This window comes from Hemicordylus capensis, chromosome 1 (assembly GCF_027244095.1).
Source record: "Hemicordylus capensis ecotype Gifberg chromosome 1, rHemCap1.1.pri, whole genome shotgun sequence".
NCBI classification, from domain to species: domain Eukaryota; kingdom Metazoa; phylum Chordata; class Lepidosauria; order Squamata; family Cordylidae; genus Hemicordylus; species Hemicordylus capensis.
The window spans coordinates 365,326,923-365,349,788 of record NC_069657.1 but is presented as its reverse complement, the minus strand read 5'-3'; the positions used below and the strand labels follow the sequence as shown (position 1 = coordinate 365,349,788).

Genomic DNA, 22,866 nt, shown 5'->3' with positions numbered 1-22,866 from the left:
CACTGCATGGTCAATATTTGCACAATATAAGTAGAAAATCAGACATCACCAAGACCTGGCAATGGCTTAAGAATGGCAACTTGAAGAAAGAAACAGAGGGTTTAATACTGGCTGCACAAGAACAGGCACTAAGAACAAATGCAATAAGAGCAAAAGTAGAAAAGTCAACAACAAACAGCAAGTCCCACCTTTGTAAAGAAGCAGATGGAACTGTGGACCACCTAATCAGCTGTTGTAAAAAGAGCGCACAGACTGACTACAAACAAAGGAATGACAAGGTAGCAGGGATGGTTCACTGGAACATCTGCAAAAAATACAAGCTACCTGTAGCCAAAAATTGGTGGTACCATAAAATGACAAAGTTGTAGAAAATGAAGATGCAAAATTATGATGAGACTTCCGACTACAAACAGACAAACATCTGCCACACAATACACATATAACTGTACTTGAGAAGAAAGAAAAACAGGTTAAAATTATCGACATAGCAATACCAGGGGATAGCAGAATAGAAGAAAAAGAAATAGAAAAAATCACAAAATACAAAGATCTACAAATTGAAATTGAAAGGCTGTGGCAGAAAAAGACCAAAATCCTCCCAGTGGTAATTGATGCCCTAGGTGCAATTCCAAAACAACTGGAAGAGCACCTTAACACCATAGGGGCCACAGAAATCACCATCAGCCAATTACAAAAAGCAGCTTTACTGGGAACAGCCTATATTCTGTGACAATATCTATAATAACAGCAACACCATTGATAATAAAATTCAGCCATCCCAGGTCCTTGGGAAGGACTCGATGTCTGGATAAAACAAGCCAGTCAATAACACCTGTCTGACTGTGTAAGTAAATAAATAATAATTTCCCCCCCTCTTGCTTAGTGCCCCATCTTGATATCTATATTTCCACCCACATGTCTGCCAGGGAATCTGGGTACACATGGACTATGCAGGGCCATCCCTAGGCCGGGGGATGCACGGCTGGGGGCAAATCAGCATGTGCAGGGCAACATTTCATATCATTACATAATCATATGCTTGACGACATACAGTGTAAAGAGTGTGAGTGAGGTTTTTGGACATGTCCAACCAGCTTGGACATATAATGCATTTCTAAAGAAATAAAAATAAAAAGCACAACACATGCTTCACAGTTCTTAAACCTTCTGGGCTGAAAATCAACTTGAGCATAGTGCATTTATAAATAAATATATATTATATATTGTTTGTTCCAAAGGTTTTTGTAATTTTCTGCCATGAATCAAGTCACTTACAGGACTTTTTTGGATGGGTTTTTAAAATAATAATATTTTAAAACAACAACAACAACAACAATTTGTCCAATCCACTTCAAATTGAATATACATATTCTTCTCACCCTGCCCTCCATCTCTGCTCAATGCCAATGCCCTGTGCCAAGTCATTCCAGGTGATCTAAAGGCTGGGGGAGAAAGGCTGGGGGTATTTTGCCCTTATTATGAAGGCAAAGGTCAGATTCTTCCATATGGAGGTGGGATGATGGTCTAAGGGGGGGCGTGGCTTCAGTTCCAGACATTTTTGTAATTTTATGTCATGAAACAAGCCACTTATGGGACTTTTTTGATGTTTGTTTGTTTTTTAAAAATTAAAAACCAACAATTTGTCCAACCCACTTCAATTTAAATATACCTATTCCTCCCACCCTGCCCTACATTGCTGGTCAATACCAAAGCCCTATGGCAAGCCAATTCCTAAATATTCAAGGTGGGGAATAATCACAAAAGGAAATCACATCATACCTCTATGACTAACCAGACAAAGGCTGGGCAGGGCTGGGCAGAGGATCCGCAGAGAGCTGTGGTGGGCTACGGCAGCCAGCGCTGGACACTCGGCCTGCCTCCTTCTCTCCTTCCTGAGCTTCAGACTTCAGCAAGGCCTGCATGGAGGCCTCTCTTGAAGCCCCGCCCACCCACCAAGCAGCTGAGAGGCAGAGAGAGAAGGAGTTCTAGCGGCTTGCCTGGGAGCCTTTCAAGCTGCTCATCCACACAAAAAATTGGCTCTGGCTGAGCTGCTTGCGGGGAAAGATAAGTGACTAGGACTGGGACTTGGGGAGAGAGGAGGGCAGGCTGCACTGCAGTGTGCCCAGAGCGGGGCCTGTCCCAGCGTGGGGCTTGGGGCAATCGCCCCAGTCACCCTGCCCTAAGGACGGCCCTAAGGTACATCCAGGCTAAGCTAGAAAGAAGGATCTGTTCTAACTGGAACAGTCCTGTCTGGTTCTTGCTTCTCATCCAGCTTCTGCAAAAGGAAGGCACTTCAAAATGGAACGGGTGGAACACAACCGTCATGCTTCAAGCTGTTTCTGAAAACGTGGAGAATTCTGGCTCCAGTCATCCAACCAGACTGCTGAAAATGCTGCAGACTCTGCAGGAGAACAGAAAGAGGGAAAGTGTCAGGGGATGGTCGTGATGGGCTTTTCCTGACACTGGCTTTTCCTTGTACAGACATTCTATAGCAGGGCTGCACAACTTTGGCCCTCCAACTGTTGTGGATGACGATGATGACTACTTAGATACTACTTTTCAAAATAAGTTCTCAAAGTGGTTTGCACAGAAAAATAAAGTAAATGAATAAGATCCTCAGACACAGTGGCCAATAGTGGGGGATGATGGGAGTTGTTGTCCAAAAACAACTGGGGGCCAAAGTTGTACAGTCCTGTTCTATAGTCTCATATTAACTAGCATAAGGGAACAACAAGAAAGGCAGTGACCTCCTTTGTGTCTGCTTCCTGCTTAACACCCTGGGCACATCCCATTCCATCCCATCACACCAGATAAAGCTAAGCACCATCACTTGGTTTGAAACTGGAGTTTTCACTCCTCTAACATTGTATCATTTAATTGCTGCAATGTTTTGTTGCACTCCTTTAGATTAAAATGCTATTTCTAACTGTCAGTTAATAGGTTTTAATGAAAGCAATTTATTAGACATTATGTACTCAGTTTAAATCTAACAGGGTAACTAAACATTAAAGTAACCAAGGATGGGGTGGGAGGAAATCTATATTGCTCTAATTTGTATTGTATGTTCTTCTCACTGAGTATAATTGCTATTGACTGCCTAGAGCAGCACTTGCCAAATCACGAATAATCAGGAAAAAAATATAATTAAGTAAAATACACACATGCTGGAATAAACAGGGGGCAGAAAGGCAAGGATTACATACTATTCAGATCCAAGCTCCAGTGTAGACCATGTCTCGTAATTGCATTGTTTTCGATTTCACTTGCCTATTGCTGTGATAGCAAAAATAAAATGATAGCCGTCAGCCCTGCTGTCATCATCTACTTCTCAGGAACGCTGATGATGCTATTTAATGATTACAGTCTAGTTCTATATTAGAGTAAGCAAAACTTAATAGACTAGTGACAGAATACTAGATGATGGTATAGGAGACTTTGGTCCAGATTCTTTTTGAAATGTAAGATTTGGTCCCACATATATGTATGTCAGTTGATTTCTTATGACTTGAGGTCTTTCTTTCTTTCTTTCTTTCTTTCTTTCTTTCTTTCTTTCTTTCTTTCTTAGTTTATTTGATTTCATTTCTATACTGAGGCTGTTCACATGAGCAGCCCAACTCGGGTAGGGTGCTCATGTGGCACACCAGGATCAGTCCCTATCCCAGCACTACCCTGCCGGGAAGTCTTGTATTTGGACTATTACTGAGGTAGAAGGGCGCATGCATGCCCTTCCACCCTGGTACCCGGTTGTGTGTCTGCTTGGGCTGCCTGTAGCCTGAGCAGCCACAGAGCTGGGTTCCTAGACTGTCCAGCTTGTGGCAAAATCCCCCAACACACCATACTCATCATGCAGTGCATTGACCACTCACAGGACGTGTGAACAACCATAATGACTTGAAAGTGAATACATGAGCTAACTCCATTTAATAAAGCATTATGTTGGAGGTAACATGGAAATTTTGCCTATGGTATTTGGTATGTGATGGCTTATTTATTTGACCACTTATTAGATGGTAAATCACCACTTGATGCTGAAGTCCATCAAATGATGGCTATGTATGTGAGGACTAGCCTGTGACATAATGTGACTTTGCACATGCTTATTTACTTCACATGCATGTTCCCCTTCATAGTACTGTTAAGTTATATTGATGAGGAAACTGTTTTTGCATTTATAAGAAATTGATCCAACATATGCTGCTGATGGCACTCATTCTACAATGGAAAGATCACAGACTTTTTAATAGAGAGGATTAGGTATCCCTCATTCTCAGGATGGACAAGAAAGAATAATAATAATAATAATAATAATTTTCTAATTTTTTGCAATAAGAAATAATTGTTTTCTTTTTGCAAGACTGGTGGCTATTAATAAGAGTGCCTGGATGAGATACCTCCTAGTTATATCCAGCCATACATTTACAAGAGAATGACCTGATTCACACAGTAAGGCTATTCTCACAAGCAGCCTAACCCAGGCTAGGGCAGCCCAGCCTGGGTTAGGCTGCTCATGTGCAGCACCAGGATAGAGCTCAGTTTCGGAGCTGCCCGCCCCCTGCTTAACTCTACTTTTTACCTGGCCTTTAGCCAGGGTTTAAGGGCACGAGCGTGCCCTTAACCCCGGGGCCAGGGTTGTGTGTACCTGGAATGCCCGACTCATGGGGAAAACACCCAATGCACTAGAGGCTGGGACTCATTTTCCTGGCCTCCATACATCCACAATGCTCAGAGCAGCATGGATCGTGTGTGTGAACCATGTGCCACACAGAAGAGGACTGCTCATCTGTGGGAAGGTGGTTTATCCCCTGCCTCCCCCCACCGCCAACCTTGCCCACCACGGGATCCATCATGTGAATAGCCTCAGTCAGTCACATCTAGGTTTAATGTGAGTTACTGACATTAGTATAACTGTGTGAATTCATGCCAAGGTGATTTATGGCCCAAAATGCATCTGAGATTTCCAACTTGGTGTGGATTCACACAACCATGCTAAGGTCAGTAACTCACATTAAACCTAGATTTCAGTGACTGTGTGAATGGGGCCAATATGTACTTATTTATGGAGATAGGCAATTTGTTTTTGTTTAGTTTCGTGAATATATATATATATATATATAGATAGATAGATATAGATATAGATATATAATGAGCAATGGGAATTGGAGGAGAGGAGAAGGAATAGCTATTTTGTAGTGAAATAGTACAAAATAAAAAAATACCGGGTGAATGACATTCTATGTAGCCCTCTGTCAAGCTAAGGACCCTTTGGGGCTCCTGGGCAACTTCGAAAGCTGGGACTGCTGTGCTGGGACTCCTGTGCAATGTCCTTAAAGCACTTTCGGGCAGCAGTGCAGGGCTCTTTTTCATTGTTTTCGATGAAAAGGAGCACTTGTGTTGCTGCCCAAAATTGCTTTGAAGGCTTCTCATCAGAGCCCCATTGCTACACTGTGGGGGTGGCCTTTGAAGTTGCAAGGGGACCCAATGGGTCTTTAGTCTTGGCAAAGAGCTGTACAGAATGTCACTGATGCATTTTAATTGCCATTAGTAAATCTTGTTCACACACTACCTTTTAAGGAGTCTGCTCAGGAAACAGAGCAAAATGAAGGAAATGAAACTCCATGGAGCAAAATGGCATGCAGAAAATATCCATAAGAATCACCAGCAAGCCATTATTTTAAGCAGTGCATACTTGATATTCATTTGGAGTTTCACTTCCAACCAGTTATCTAGCATAAAGAAGTCCTCCGTGGTACCTCGCCAATCCGACTGAGTCAATGAAAACTTCATTACAACTTCTGTGCCTATCTATCACATTCCATGTTTCAGTTCTCCCACAGCTCAACAAAAGAGTGCTAATCTCATCATCAGCCTGTGAGAAGGAATTCAAAGATGGAGCCAGGAGACTTTGTGACTAAGAAATGTCCAAAACCCATTTATAAAATGTGACTGATGATTTAGACAGTACATGATCTGTCTACAATGACATCGGACTATAGCTCTTCCCTTCAGCTCTTTTTGTTCATATTAACAGAATTTTAACCTGCTAAATAACAACTGTAGTTGTTAGATGAGAAAGATGAGGAGTTAGATGTGTGCTTAGGTGATAAAGTCAATCCTTTGCACATATTCAAAGCTTAACGTTCTGATGGTGTGTGAATTAATATGCTGTATTAAACTTATTGTCTTTCCCTGTCCCTACTACCAGCAGCCAATAATGTGAGGCAGGAGCAGGGAAATGCATAGTATGGTGATGTCACATAGCATGTCATTTTATATACCGGACATTATCAAGGAATACAGGATAAAGTATTCTACATGATCCCCACCACACGTTAAGGTCAGGGGCGTATCTAGGGAAAATAGCGCCTTGGGCAATCACTGAAATTGCGCCCCTGTCCAAACATCTGACACCCATCTTTCAGATAACCTTACCATAATATCAACTCAAAAATACAAGTTCAGACACTTTCAGGAGAAACAGGTTGTAAGCAACACACACACACACACACACACACACACACACACACACACACACAACCACACATGTGGCACATATGTGCCAGTCACCTTCCCAAGGAAACACAGCACATCCATGTGCTGGGCATGCCTCTATAGAGCTAAGCAGTGAAAGCTCTCTTTAGCAAGTGCTCTGCCACCTCAGCACACCTCAACTACAGGATGCTGCCTCCAAGAAATTAAAGGATGGGTTTTTTTCTGTCCTAACAGCCTTTGCCTTAAAGGGAGATAGTTGCAATGGGAAATCCTAGGGGCCCCAAACAATCTGAAATTTTCCAGCAGCTTACAATAGGCTTGGATCCAGCAGCCTGATCAGGAAGAAGGTGGAAGTTGCAACTAGCCACAGAACAGCAAAACAGTGTAATATTCGAATCAGAAAAATGGTGTGTGTGTGTGTGTGTGTGTGTGTGTGTGTGTGTGTGTGTGTGTGTGTGTGTGAGAGAGAGAGAGAGAGAGAGAGAGAGAGAGAGAGAGAGAGAGAGAGAGAAATGTACATAACAATAATCTACCAATTTTCTGTCTCTGCCTCTATGCAAAGGTTTGGTAAAAGGTCGCCCCTGCCCCATCCCCTCAAGTTCCTGGGTCTAAAGGTAAAAACAAAACAAAAAACCCAATTCTATTGCACACATATTCCATTTCCTATCTGTCACTGTGATAGATACTGTGATAGATACTTAGTCAGATACTGTGACTAAGGTAATAAGAGCATATGGCCTGTGATAGTGTGTATTGGATGGAGGACAAAAGCCACCTTCATAGCATTACAACCCTAAAGACGTGTCTATATCTACAAAGACTGGAATTGTTCAGACAATAGTTTCCCCCATGACACTCTATGGATGCAAAAGTCTGAAGAAGCAAGGTAGAAAAAGTATTGATGCTTTTGAACTTTGGTGCTGGAGAAGACTTTTGAGGATACCATGGACAGCCAGGAAAACAAACAAATGGATCATAGAACAAATCAATGCAGAATTTTCACTTGAGGCACAAATAACCAGGCTCAAACTATCATACTTTGGACACATTATGTGGAAACCAAACTCAAGAAGTCCATAATGATGGGAAAAGCTGAAGGAAAGAGAAGAAGGGGACGACCAGCAGCAACGTGGATGGACTCAATTACAGCAGCGATGAATGCACCACTGAGAGACCTTAAAGGCCAAGTTGAAGACAGATCATCCTGGAGAGAATCTATCTATGTGGTTGCTAAGCGTCGACACCGACTTGACGACACCCAATCAATCAATCAATCAATCAATCAATCAATCAGTCTCAAATTCAGTCTCAGGTATCATGGCTGGGACAGACCTCTACCAAGACATTGGAAAGCCACTGGCCAGGCTTGGTATAAAATAGCTTGCTGTATATCTTTATACCCAAATAGCAAATTTATATCTCAGAAAGTTCTTTCAGTTATAGAATACTAAGCAAGTCTTGTGAAGAACATCTTGGGTGCCAATTTAGCATAAAAAACAAACGATATATCCCCTAGTGATGGGCAGTAGTTAAACTACAACTAGCTAAACTACTTTCATGAGGTGGCATGGTAATGACAAATAGTTTATGGGAAATAGCTCAAAGTATGTAGTTAAATTTCTGTCATTGGTGGTGAGCGACTGTAGTTTAACTACTAACAATAATAATTACATTCTTCTATTAGGAAAAACTCACGCAGAACAATCTGCACAGGTTATTTGAGTAAAGTAAATGTTTATAGTCTTGAATTCCAATAAACTGTTTGGCTTGACCCATAAACATATGACCCATATGGCTTGCTACCATAAACAGTTTTAATTTTCAGTGGTGGTGGGTGCAAATAAGAGGTTATAAAAGGGGGTTGAAACTACTTAGAACAAACATAGCTCAAATTAATTTTACTAAAATGTAATTTATTATAAAACTACTTTGAGTTGTAGTTGGAGGTTGCAGTTAACTGCTCATAAAATAGTTAGTGCCCATCAGTGATTTCCTCCACAACTGCAGTGATGGAAATTGCTCAGAATGACTCTTGCAGTGTTGTTTTCCAGTTGGTGATGTTATAAAGGGAGGAGCCCCGGCTTGTAACGGAAGCTGAGTGGGCAATTTAGTTCTTGCAAAAGAGAGCAGGTGGATGCAGAACAGCAGTTCTCTGTGTTAAATTTAATTAATAGCGCTTGTGTTGACCTGCATTTAGTAAAAGTGAATAGGCTTTTGGCTGCAAAACAATCAGGGCTCCAGAAGGAATTCAACAAAATGCTTCTTATCATAGTGCCAGAATTTTAAATGAAACCAAAGTTGAAGAAGACGACCAATGAAAAGATGACTTTGATATATTTGCTAAATCACATCTGATCTTTGGCTATCTTAACTACAGCTTGGTTCAAGCTGACAATCATACATGGACCACAGGAAGTCTTCTCTATGAGTGTGCCTATATTGTTTATGTTAGCTTGCGGGTACTATTCTCTTTGCCTCAGTTCTTAAGCTTTGTGTATGGTCATATATCTGAACTAATTTTTGTTTAAAAATTTTTGTGGCGTTTTAGTAACTGTCCGTGCTGTACAGTATTGCATCCTTGAAAACTAGTACCATGGCAAGCCTGAAGCCCTTCCATTAATAGAAAGAACTGGAGAATTCTGGACTTTCTTGAAGCCCTAGAATTGCTGATTTGTCAACATTTCTCTTTCCTTGACAAGTCTCATCAAAAGTTCAGTCCCTGAATCTGCCACCCCTATCTCAATCCTGACCTCTAGTCTTGAATTTTCTTAAATTCTGATCAAGAAAGAGCTTGCTATTGGATCTTGTAGAAACATATTAGTTATTTTGAACAATAATTGGTCTATAACCTTGAAATTAGACTATACCACTCAGTGAGGCCACCTTAAGTGGCACAGCGGGGAAATGCTTGACTAACAAGCAGAACGTTGCCGGTTTGAATCCCTGCTAGTACCTATATCGGGCAGCAGCAATATAGGAAGATGCTGAAAGGCATCATCTCATACTGCATGGGAGGAGGCAATGGTAAACCCCTCCTGTATTCTACCAAAGAAAACCATAGGGCTCTGTGGGTGCCAGAAGTTGAAATCGACTTGGTGGCACACTTTACCTTTACTCAGTGAGGATGTGCACATGAGCAGCCCAACCTAGGCCAGGGCAGCCAAACCTGGGTTGGGCTGCTCGTGTGCAGTGCCAGGACTGAGGCTGATCTCTGCACTGCCTCCCCTGGAAGCCCGGGTTTTTAACCCAGCCTTTAACCTGGGTTAGAGGGAGTGAGTGCACCCTCCTACCCAGGTCCAGGGTCATGTGTATGCTCAGACTGCCAGCAGCCTGAGCATACACAGAACTGGTCGCCTAGAGTGCCCGGCTGGAGGGGGGAATCCCTCAATGCACCACACTGCTCATGCAGTGCATCTTGGGAGTCTTGAAGGCTGGGACTCATTTTCCCGGCCTCCAGAGATCCGCACTGCTCAGAACAGCACAGATCATGTGGGCATGCAAGCCTCATGCCACACAGAAGAGGACCAATCATCTGGGGGGAAGTTAAGCTCAGTCGTGCCTTTCCCCTGCGCCTTCCCCACCTGCTGAAAATGGTTGTGTGCACAGCCTCTGTGTTTGCTAGTAGCATTTATTTTTCTGGCCTCCAGAGATCCACACCGCTCAGAGCAGCACAGATCATGTGGGCATGTGAGCTGTGCATCATACAGAAAAGGAGTGATCATCTGAAGGGTAGAGAAGCTAGACTTTGCCTTGCCCCCGTGCTCTCCCCACCCACTGAAAATGGTTGTGTGCACAGCCTCTGTGTTTGCTAGGGCATTAGGCCCTGTTCTTACATTGTACTGGCAATACAGATGCTGGCAGGAGTCTAAACAATCCCCAAATAATGATTATGGTATCCTGAGAATGCATACAAATATCTGTGGAATTAAATAGTTGAGTAGTGAGACTTAATTAAAGCGATATTACGTAAGTCAGAGGACTAAGTAAAACATGATACATGCTATATATGATTGCGTCACTGATAAGCTTCCTGAACGGTACACCACTGATGGTACATGGTAAGAATAAAACAGGACAAAATCCATTTAAACATTTTAGTTGCCATCTGGAGTTCCACCATTGGCTGTACTGCACATGGTAAGTGGTCCATTTAAATCAACCCTCATTAACTAAAGCTCAAAAGGTTATTGACATGAGCAACCCAACCCAGGCTTGGGAAGTCCAGCCTGGGTTGGGCTGCTCATTTGGAGTGCCGAGATCGCTCCCCATACCCATGGTTCTGCCCATGCTAGCCCGACTTTCAACCCTGGCCCTTAACTGGGGTTAGAGGGTATGAGCGCACCCTCAACCCCAAGGCCTGGGGTAATGGGTGTGGTTGGGCTGCACATAGCCCAAGCACATACAGAGTCGGGTGCCTAGAGCACCTGACTCACAGGGGATTCACCCAATGCATCACGCTTGTCACGTGGTGCATTGTGGGAAACCTGGAGGTTTGGACTCATTTTCCCCAGACTCCAGGATGCCACATGGCACATTACAGTGCCCATGATATGTGTGTGTGAGCTGCGAGTTAAAATTTAAAAGTTTTTTTAAAAGTTAAACCTGCATTTTTTGAACTGCAGTGCCGAAAGGTTCAGGGGGCCTCCTGCCACCACCCTAACTCGCCGCTGCTCCACGACACCAAAAACTTCAAGAATTCTAGCTGTGCCATGTGCGTGGCCAGGGTGTGGGGGGTGTGTGGGTGAGCCAAGCAGGCCTCCCCCACCCTGTAGTGGCGGTGGTGGCATCAGTGGGTGGAGCCGGAGCAGCAGCTGGGCTTGACCGTTCAGCCCAGCGGCGCTTGAGAACTGTAAGGAAGCTCCGGTGTGCCTGCATAGTTAGCCAACACTGTGCAGGTGCACCGGAGCTTCCTTGCAGTTCTCAAGGGCCACTGGGCCAATCGGTCAAGCCCAGTGGCCACTCCTTCTCCACTTGCCAGCACAGTCACTGCCACCACAGGGGTGAGGGAGGCCTGCTCAGCTCACCCCCACACCCCTGGCTGCGCACACGGTGCTGCTAGAATTCTTGACGTTTTCGGTGCCATGGTTCAGCGCTGCGGGGCAGTGGTGGAGTGGGGTGATGGTAGGAGGCCCCCCATGGCCTTTGGAGGCCATTCTGGACCTTGGAGGCCACGGACCAGGTCCCCAAGGTCCAGGGGTAAGAGCTCTTCTGACCAGTTTATGCAGGGAACTGGAGCAGGAAAGTAAAGAGAGAGATAAAGAAACATTCCTAAGTCTTGCTTATATCCATTCTCTTATCCTGCTATCAATCCCACTGTAGCATAATGTTTGAGGGCTATTTGTTTCTGCTTTGAGTAATGCTGGCTAAACAATCCAAGGAATCTAATACATTCAATGACTTTTCTTATTGGCCTAACATCATATTAATTATGCAGAATAAGCCAATGGCTGGCATCCAGACTGTTACTCAATAGTACTACACCAGAGTTACTCCAAAGGGCTACTTAATTTCAACAGGACTTCCATTAAGTAATTTCATCAGGATGTCAGCCAGTGTTACTATTTATTTATATGATAAGTCTTTAATTTTCAACTGAAAAAAAGATAAAATGCATTCAGTTGAGTACGCTGTTTCGAGCACTGTATGATGGCAAATAATTCACAATTACTAAGAAAAGATTATAAAAAGCTTCAGTGGTGTTCATTGTCAATATGATAATTTTGATCAGAGAAAGCCTAATTACACACACATGGAGTATTTAGCCCATAAATACTGGCATGCTTTTTGTTGAGGTTTTAGGGTCCTAGTTTCTTGAATTTCAATCCCAGGAGCATGTATTACCAGATTATTTTAAAATTCTGCAAGAGCGTTTTGTTATAGTCATTGGTTAATGATTTATTGCCATTCCCAAATGGACTACCTTCTGTAAGCCATACTTTTGCTTATTAAAAAAAAAGTATACCACTTTTTGAAATCCACTTACGAATTGATTTTTGTCAAGTAATATTGCTTGTTTAAAACTGGATACTACACTAATTCAAATAAAAAAATAAATATGCATAATGCAGTTAGGGAGGACTGGGCCATACTGGTTATTGGACATGCAAGCTTTTTGAAGTAATGCTAAATTACTTCAAAATTTTAAAGCAGAAAAATGACAATTCAGAGTTACAAAGAACGAATCAAGTCCATGCTCAGGCAGTGCAATCTGTTTAGTTTCTAATCCCATTTTGGATAATATTTTATTTCCAAGCAAGCAGTGTACACATAGAACCCAATCATTCTAACTTTCTATTTGTTGTGGTCTGCCAGTGTGTTTGATAACATATGGCTTTTTGTATCTAACAACTGAATTTTAAAAGGACAGCAAGACACTTGTCAAGATGCATTCAACATTTTGTGGTTGTAATTGGTCAATATCAAGAGCACAACAATATTTTAATGAGGTTTCTGCATAACTAGTTCCCTACTGTGACTCAATTCAAATGGAGAACCAAATACAACTGAATGAATGAATGAATGAATGAATATTTATTTATTTATTTATTGGGTTGGGGTGGACAGGGATGTAGCTATAACTGGACAGGAGGCAGGAATGTTCTTGGATCCCTGAGGGATGCTTTTTGCTCAATGTGGAAAAGGGCCCATCTTCATTTTTTGTCCCCAGGGCCCACATCAACCTTGCTATGCCCCTGGGAGTTCACTAATCTCTAGTATCTCTAGTAAGGTAAGAGGAAGAAGACCAGGATTTATTCCACCTACCCCATGTGTGAGGTTCCCAGTGCCATAGATAGCTGGGGAAAGAAAAATAAAGGCCTTCTGTTCGTCCTTCCCTTCACTGGAAATGCTACCGATGTAGGTCCACCTCTTGGAAGCAAAAGCAGATCCCTAGTAGGGATGTGCACAGAATGGGATTTGTGTTCCATTCCGAGCTTGGAATGGAACAGAAATGCCTGGAACGTTCTATTGAGACAATTGGCTGAGCCAATTGTTCTGATGGAATGAGCTTGGAAAGTTTGGATGTTCCAAGCACAATTTTGGAGGCCTGTTTTTCCCTTGCTGACTGATTTGGGCATTGGCTTTGGATTTGATCATTGGCTTGTGATCTCCTTGCTTCTTGGTTGGTTTGTTAACATACAGATCTTGTATAAAAAGCCAATCTTGTAAGATAACAAGAAATGGCAAGTACTAACACTCAAATGAGTAGGACTAGCATCAGTTCCTAACTCCAATTCATTGTTCCTAATTCCTATTTTGTCTTCATTACTTGATGTTCAGAATTAATCTGCAAAACTATTTAGACTTTCTGTTAGCTTTACTTTATTAAAGTAATAAAATAATGCATCTTTACCAAATTTTCAGTGCCCTTTATATTAACAATACATGCATTATTTCCTCTCTGTCTAATTAATATCAAGTTTAATAGCTGGTTCACTTCATGTTAGGTTCCAGTGTACTTAAGACTTAAAAAAATAATTTAACTGAGCACCATCTCAAATTAATTGTATAATTAATCTTGTCAAATTAGGTAACATTTCATAAAGGGCCTTATTAAAGAAACGAGAAAGTTTTAAATTGCTGTGCTATTAGGCATTAATAAAGAAGTTCCTCTTTTGTATTGTTCTGCTTTAGAACACAAAGAAGGTAATTGCAATATAAAAACTACCTTCTATAGAGCATTAATAATTAGTTGCACATTTATCCATATACTAGTTTTTTTTATTACATTCTTTCATAAGATGGATGAGGGGTTTTCTTAGGAATAAAGAAAAAACAAAATACAGGAAATGAGACAATTGTCTTGGTGACTGGGCAGTTTGAGATCCTGAGTGGTTGTTTGACTGGTATGTCAAAGAAATACACTTCTGAGACACTGAAATGTTAAAAGCACACATGGAACAGTGGAGTTCTTCCTTTCTCATCAAGTGTCCTCACATCCAGGAATAAGTGGCATGTTGGTTTCTTCAGTGTGAGTGAAAGACTGATTTTTCAATAAGCTCCAGAGAGTTACAACACACATCAGCCTTCTCAAAGAAGAGAGTGGAAAAGTTTCCTCCAGAGACCCCCTGGAGGGTGGTCATGAAGATGATATGCAGGAGTCAGGATGGAATCGGTGGTGGCGGCTGTGATGGAGGAGAGGCAGCCAGGCAGACTGAGAAAAGGGGAATGGATAATGAAAGGGGCCATCAATTTTTTATGTGTATGGAAATTATACTCAAGGTCATCATAAAATCCAAATACTAAATTCATTTTTATATGCAAGGATATTTTCATGTAGGTATGGAAGTTATCTATCTATCTATCTATCTATCTATCTATCTATCTATCTATCCATCTATTCTAGTTATTTTCATGCTATATAATATAATGATGATTTATTATAGAATTGTAGGTACAAATACTTAAATATATACAGTTTATCCATTTGCAGTTCAATCAGATAAAGAATCCAGGTAATTACATTATATACTTCAGACTGGGTAAACCATGCGTATACCTATCCATATGGTTAAACCTGCCACTTATATAAGAACTCATCTTTTTATCTGCGAGCAGAGTTAGGAAATGGCAGACAGTCAAGATAAAAAGGACATTGATTATGTACTAAATTATCTATCTATCTGTCTGTTGTTCTGTCCATCTGTCCATCCATTCATCCAGGGTTGTAGCTAGGGGAAAGGGGGTCTGCCTTCACCCCTCTCTCTGGCGGCCCCTCAGAGTGAGGGAGATAATGCAGAAAATAGGGAGGGGTGGATCTGGGGGGCCCTCACGAGCTGGGGGGGGGCTGGGTTCTTTGAACCCTTTCACTCAGTTATATCTACACCCCTGCATCCATCCATCCATCCATCCATCCATCCATCCATCCAGAGGCAGTGCTTCACCAATCTGGAAGCCCACCGAAGCCCAGAAACACAATAAGATCACAGCCCAGTGCTGAGAGCCTGGGTGATGGCAATGATCTATAGCATGATCCAGAGTGCTTTGTGGTGGCCATCATTAATTTTTTAATGACAATGAAGCACATTTGTCCTGTCACTGCATGACTATGACATAGTGATGAGGTGGGCACATTGCATTATAGTTTAAAATGGTGGCAGCGGCTAGCACAGCCACTATGAAGTTCTCCACACTTCCGCCACCTTGGCAACCAGGTAAACCTTCCTCAAACCCTTGTGAGATTTAAGAGAGGCTTACCAGGGTAGTGGGGCATCTGCAGTGGTCTGGCGCATTTAGAAGTGGTCATCATGGCTACTTGAAGCACTCCAGATGGCTGCTGTCAAACTACTGAAGGAGAGGAGCTCAGCACATACATATGTGTGTGTGCTGCTGAGGACCAGTGCATCATTGGGGTGCAGTGCAAGGCTTTGCTCCAGGGTCCCCACAAGGTGGTGCCAGGGTGCTTCTATACAGCGCACACATGTGCATGCGTGCACACACACACACATACACACACACACACACACTGCAGTGAATTAAATAGAACAAGGAAATCTCTTCCCACTATTCATACCAAGACTAAACTTCTCAAGCCACCATCTTTATCAACACCATCTGTACTAAAGAAGGCATCCAGCTAGTACCATGGGCCCCAAATGAGCACTGAGATGAACTGAACATGAACTGAACTCCCTTAATGGATTGGAGCAAGTATCATTTGCCCATCCATTGTAAAACTGACTGAAACGTAGTAAAATAAGCTTTGGTTATCCATTCATTCGGCAAACAACCCATGGATTTATTTTATTTATTTATTTTGACATTAATATCCCACTCTTCCTCCAAGGAGCCCAAGGAGGTGTACATGGTTATATTTATCCTCCCAACTACCCTGTGAGGTACATTAGGCTGAGAGATACATGACTGGCCCAGAGTCACCCAGTGAGCTTTATGGCTAAAAGGGGATTTGAACTCAGGTCTTCCGGGTCCTAGTCCAACACTCTAACCTCTATGCCATGCTGGCTCTCTTGTAGCTAAGACACAATCTTAGACACAAAACAACAGAGAGCTTCTATCCTACACAAATTTCTACTTTGTTTTGCCTGCTGAAGCTTTGTGTAAGCTTCTTGGGGAGCAATCATGCAACTAGATTCTTTGAGTTCTTGCTCTTCATGTATTAACTGTATTAGAAGTGAACATCAATGTATAATACAGTCCAATTGCTAGTGATATTTTTCTTCATAATTCAATAAACCATGAACTTGACGGAGCTGCATTCTTGTTGATTTTTAGCAGAACTGTCATTCTGATTAGCTTGCGTTTTTGCAGCATATAATGATATTTGTACTACCCCTGTGCAGCCCATCTCCCCTTTCTCTCCATAATCTATAATATTAGATGTTCTGCATTATATTACTTCTCCTTGAGATTTGATTTCACTCATGTCAGCCATACGGCTCAACCTGTCACTGGCCTCCTGCTGGTGCAATTGACACTCACAGAATCCTCTGTTGTTGTTCTGTGGAAAAAAGAGGAGTGGAAGAAGTCCTAGGGATTCATTTCTGCCACAGCATTTATTAAAATCAATCCTGCTCACCTGCAGGGTTTCTCTTTATTATTTTAAAAATCCCCCCCCCCCACTGTCATTCCATATTATCATCAGTTGTTAATAAAACTGGCCACTCACAGTGAGGGGGAAATGATTTTTTATCAGGTGTATATTAGCAAAGCATGCTGAGCCCAATTGGCTCTTTTTACAGTTAGCTATCTGTCTCTGGTGGTGATCCTCCCTATCATTAATATTTCTCAGCTTCAGTGCAGGCATAAATGGAGTTTGGTCCAGGCAGATATACTAAACCAGAGCACTACTTTTTCACATTGTCACTGGCAGACATAAACTGCTTTCTGAGAGTCTGAACCCAAGTAAATTCTATTTTCAACTACGTTTCTCACTTCTCTCCACTCTGGATTTTCCACCTGGCCATACTTTAAAACGTGTCAGAATTCTGGTGCCATCATCAAATATAAAAAAAAATTCACAGATTATATGAGTATATCTAGAAAGGGACCCTGCAAAGTTTGATTCATTGTATATGAGGATACCACCATTGTCCCATATTCATCAGTGTTTGATATTCAGTCATCAACATAACGTATGAACTGGAAATGCATGTTTGTGAGCATGCTTTTGGTGCATGTGTGCCAGGGAGCCACAATTAGCTGTGACTCTCTGTTGCCCTGCAACTGCATGTTTACAAATAACGATGTTCACTGTATACTTGCTATACATAGGGCCAATTCAGATGATACTTTCAACACATTCCTCTAATGTGTACAAATGATCATCCAAATTGAAAAACATACATTCTTCATCCAGGATTTAAATATAATGTAGGATTTTCATTCATTCATTCATTCGATTTCTATACCGCCCTTCCAAAAATGGCTCAGGATGGTTTACACAGAGAAATAACAAACAAACAAATAAGATGGAACCCTGTCCCCAAAGGGCTCATAATCTAAAAAGAAACATAAGATAGACACAAGCAACAGTCCCTGGAGGTACTGTGCTGGGGGTGGATAGGGCCAGTTACACTCCCCCTGCTAAATAAAGAGAATCGCCACATTAAATGGTGCCTCTTTGCCAAGTTAGCAAGGGTTAAATGTGCATCAGTCACTATCATGTGATTATATGATTGTCCAGATTGCTAAGTGATGATTTTTTTCTCCTAGGAATGTGCATGGGCCAGTTCACTATCAAAACGGTCCGCCGTGAACCCGGCCAGTTCAAGTGATTTGATCATGAACCATTTTGAGTCGTTTTGAGCCAGTTAGTTTGCACAACCCCGCCATTTGATTCAACCAAACCATTTCAGAGAGTGATGGTTCGGTCTGAATTCTGATTGAGCCACCACCAACAGTATGTGCACACCCCTACCCCTAATCATTGAGTTCAAATTGTAAACACAACAGAGCCCAGGATAGGATTGTTCACTCTCCCTACATTAGCCTGTACATCTGGGTACATCTTGGATAGACTAACTTTAAAGTATCGTTTGAACTGGCCCATAGTCACGATATGAAACTTGGCAAATCTGCTCCTGGGAGTCCCTTGGGAGTTAGTCCTCTAACCCCCAAGGACAGTTTTGGGAGGCATAGGTGGCTGCAGAAGGAGGGGGGTCAATGAAAATTGTTCTTTCCCCTTTGAACAAGAGGAACTTCATTTATGGAAGTATTATGAGCCATTTTGGAAGGGCGGTATATAAATCCAATAAATAAATAAATAAATAAATAAATAATCCAGGGCATTACCCAGTAATATTTGTTATCTCTGAGGACCTCTCATTTGTCTATTTTATTCCCAACCACAAACACAGTTTTCATGGACTCATGATCACAAATGTGACAAGTCTTCTGCACCCACAAGCATATTGTGGTCCCCTTATTTTCTATACAGCTTTCATCTCCAGCTGAAAATCCTCTTGACTCAGGTTCTGCTTGCCTGCCTTATAACCTGGACAGCACAGAATCCATATAGATGACCAAACTACCCCAGCATGAACTCTCTCATCCTGGGGTCATTTGGTTGTCTATGAGTCGTGTCAAGTCGCATGCAGTATCAAGTTCACTGAGCGTTTGTGTAGTCAACAAGGAATTGCAGCCGAATGCAGCTCTCTGACAGGTTTATCTGTATGATACATTTGTTTCCAAACACTTGTATTTTTTATTCACATTTAAAATTTTTAAAACAATTAAAACATATTGAGCCCTTTCACATGATCATATGGGAGTAGGTTGTGAGGGGTGATGAGCTCCTACTCTGATAGCCACAGATGAGCAGAACTTCTGTTTGGGTCTGCAAACTCAACACACAGATGACCAGGTAGCAGCAGTCTTCATTACTGAAATCAAAAGCTGGGTCCTCCAAGGATTGAGAGAGCTATCCCAGCATCATTGCTTTACCAGGAAACCAGCAACTCTCATTACATCATCAGCTGTCCCCTTACTGGCCATGAATGAGCAGGAGGTGGGACCAGCCCTACTGAAGGCATTGCAAGTAAATGATCATAGAGTGTGTTTTGTAGAGTGGCATATTCATAGATGCCAGCACATCGCTCTATTACAAACATGGCTGCTGCTTCCTTAGACCTGCTACCAAAGGCAAATGCACCCAGAGAACCCAAACATTGTGGTAGGAGCACTCACTTTTCATCCAACCTGGGTTAAGAACAAGGTAGAGGATCTGGGTTACCCAGATTTGAGCAAGCTGGGTTGGATGGATTCCTGTCATCCTGCCAACTACTAAAAAGGATTTTATCACACAACAAGACCATTGTCTTCAATATCATAGTACACCAGATGACCATGTTTCAAGCACTAGATATAAAAATGTCTAATAATCATGTCTCCTGTGTGTATCAGGAGTGGAACTGTCATAATGCACAAGGGTTCCAAGAAACCATGCACACCTGCCATTGGGATCCCCATATAGCCATGATGGGCACCAGGCAGTGCCCCACCCGGTGCCCCTGTTCTCTTCACTGAGTGCAGTGGTAGCAGCCTCCCTGTGGGAACAGCCTGCCACTCAGCTACCACTGCTGCCATGCATGGCGGGGAGAGAAATGGCACCCTGCACATGCAGAGGAAAGAAAAGGGGAACTGCGGGGGGGAGCCACTGGGGGGGCACCGCCAGGTTGGGGTGGCGGGCAGCCTGGACATGGGCTGCCTATGCCCTCCCTATGCTACTGGTGTATATATAAGTTAAAATGTAGTTGCAACTTTTTGTGCAGATAGGGGGAAAAACATAAGATGGAGAACAGAGGCAGCAAGCATAACTTCAGCAAACTTTCTTAAGAAATGTGACAATCCTCTTCTGTCTGTTATCTTTTTAAAATGTTGGTGCTGAAGGAATGGAACTTCGTATGCTTAATTTACATGTCATATCACAACCTATCTTGGGCATAATGTTATGAGGAATAAAAATATCCTTACAATTTATTCTTCCACACACCTTTCTTTTACACCCTTTCCAAATCTGTTGGGCTCTACGGCTTCCTAGGAGAGCAATTGTATTCCCTCTAGAGCAGAATTCAGTTTCGAGACTGCTTTTCTTTCTGTTTTTTTCTTTTCTTTTCTGCATTCTTAAAGTCTGACAAGAGCCTTTCTCTGGAGAACCATCTTCACCAGCCTCTTTGTATCTGCTGTCACTTGTTGGCATTTTCATCCACCTTAAGGAGTCAGGAATGTAGCCATTGCTGCCAACATCTTATAGAACCACTTACCAAATTATAAAATAAAATGCATTTAATATGCTAGGTTAATAATGATAGACAAAGGTAATTTTCCTTTGTGAACATGAAGCTTCATTTCTGATTTTGGATCCAAATCAAATTCACTGAAGATAAAATAAATGACCTCTTGGATGAATACTGATGTTCTCCATTGGCCGGAATGTGATGCAATCTATATAACACATATTCGGAGGAAAAGAGATGATGGGTGTCAAAATGATGCTAATTTTGGACACTTGCAAGTATCTTGGGTGCTGTATGTCACTCATTGGATTATAACAGGTTGAAATGAACTTTCTGGATTCCTTATGTTCTTGCATTAAAAGACTTGGCAGCATTTTGTCAGTTAATCAACATTCCTTCTGGTACTTTTTAAAAAGAGTAATACCAGGTTCAAGAAGTCAGTCAGAAGGCTATAGATTAGTGTACAGGATATAAATTAAGTGTTGCTTAAAGTAAATAAAAAAAATGCCTTGTGAAGAAAACCAAACGCTGCATATGCTAAAAAAATATTCAATATCAAAAGCAACTATCCTAACACTTTTTGAGCAATATCTGTCTTAGGCTGAACATACAGGTGCAGCAGAATGAAGTGGGAATAAGGGAGTGGTAGAGTCCTGAATTCTTAAAATGTATTGGACCACTTCAAACTGTAGATGAAGTGGTCATATTTTTTCATGTTTATGGAAAAACTTTCCAGAAAGTTTTTTCCGGGGAAGTTTTCATGAACCTTCTACTTGCAGGAAGGATTTTTGTGTATGTGGGGGTGCGGGTTACTAAAAAAAAATGCTATGCCATCCACTTTAATGAAATGCCTTATGTGGTACAATCAATTCTGTTTCCATCTTCTGCTACATGTGTAGATCCAGTCTCTGCTATGTGTAGATCTGCAGCTAAAAAACACACAGTGTCTTGTGACTGGGTGATGTTAATTATGCCACTGAAAGCTGGGAGGCAGTCCCTGTGAAAGTGATTGTTTGTCAGCTCCAGTGGTGGCTGGGCACCAAGCCCTGTTGACATCCAACCTGAGATCTTTTATCTGATCTACTGTGCAGATCATGACTGAATGTCAGTATGGCACAGCATCCAGCTGACGCTGGAGCTGGCACATGATCACTTTAACCAGCTTTCATAGGAGCATGCATGTCTCTGCCTCTTGACTTTTGGTAGCATAGCTAACATTACTCAATCATGAGAACCAGCCCATGGAATATTTTCATTTGTGTAATACATACTTCTGAAAAGTATTAAAAGCTAAGGCTGTGCATCAGAATATTCAGCTCCAAAAATGCACTATCACTCTGGTGCTGCATGAAAGCAGGCACTCCTAGCACGGTCAGTTCCACGCAGTATCTGCCATTTCCAGTGCCAGGGTGCTTTTCACTGGAACTGGAGACACTCATGGATGCCAGAAAGTCATGCAGGGATAGTGAGAGGGTGCAAAAGGGATGCTAGAAAAGTGTGTGAAGACATCTGGACACTGTAGTTCCTCCTAGAATATCCTCAGGGGAAGAAGCACTGGGAGGAACTACAGTTCCCAGGTGCCCCCACATGTCTCCTCAGTACACCCTTCACACCCTCCCAGTGTGCCTGAATGCCTCCTGTTCTGGTAAAAAGCCCCCCAACTCCAGAAACAGCAGGTTCTGCATGGAGGTGGTTGCACCTAGAGGTTCTGCCTTTGTGAAACTCTGAGGCGATGGTACATTTTTGTTGGAATCAGAGGTTCCAAGATATAACCTTATTAAAAACATCTTAAAGGACATTTCCTGAAATTCTCTTCAAATTTATCTTTTTTGAAATTTCTCACCATCCCTATAAAATCTGCTTTATCTAACTCTGGATGACTGTTATGATACCCGTTTTATTCAAGTACAATATTGTTTGCTTTAATTATCGAACACTGCACACTTTCTCAGCAAAATACACTGAAACATGTTCAGGTATTATAAAAACTGAAGGTGCTGTAATCATGTACATCATACCCACGGGAGTACTCTGAAGCCCCGCCCATATGCTGACGTGCTCTGAAGCAGGCCTGCTCAACTTCAGCCCTCCTGCAGATGTTGGCCTACAACTCCCATAATCTCTGGCTATTGGCCACTGTGGCTGGGGATTATGGGAGTTGTAGTCCAAAAGCTGCTGGGGGGGG

The 22,866-nt window shown here is 42.1% G+C and overlaps 1 protein-coding gene and 1 long non-coding RNA gene across 2 annotated transcripts in view; one reads left to right on the top strand and one right to left on the bottom strand.

Annotated features, from left to right (window-relative positions):
- The window catches only part of LOC128344126 (uncharacterized), an 89,388-nt gene extending 87,070 nt beyond the window's left edge, over positions 1-2,318 (bottom strand). The window contains exon 1 of the long non-coding RNA XR_008315686.1: positions 1,780-2,318. This is a non-coding gene — a long non-coding RNA (uncharacterized LOC128344126). The remainder of the gene's footprint in view (positions 1-1,779) is intronic.
- NOX3 (NADPH oxidase 3) overlaps positions 1-22,866 on the top strand; it is a 340,950-nt gene that overhangs the window by 82,344 nt on the left and 235,740 nt on the right. The window lies entirely within an intron of this gene.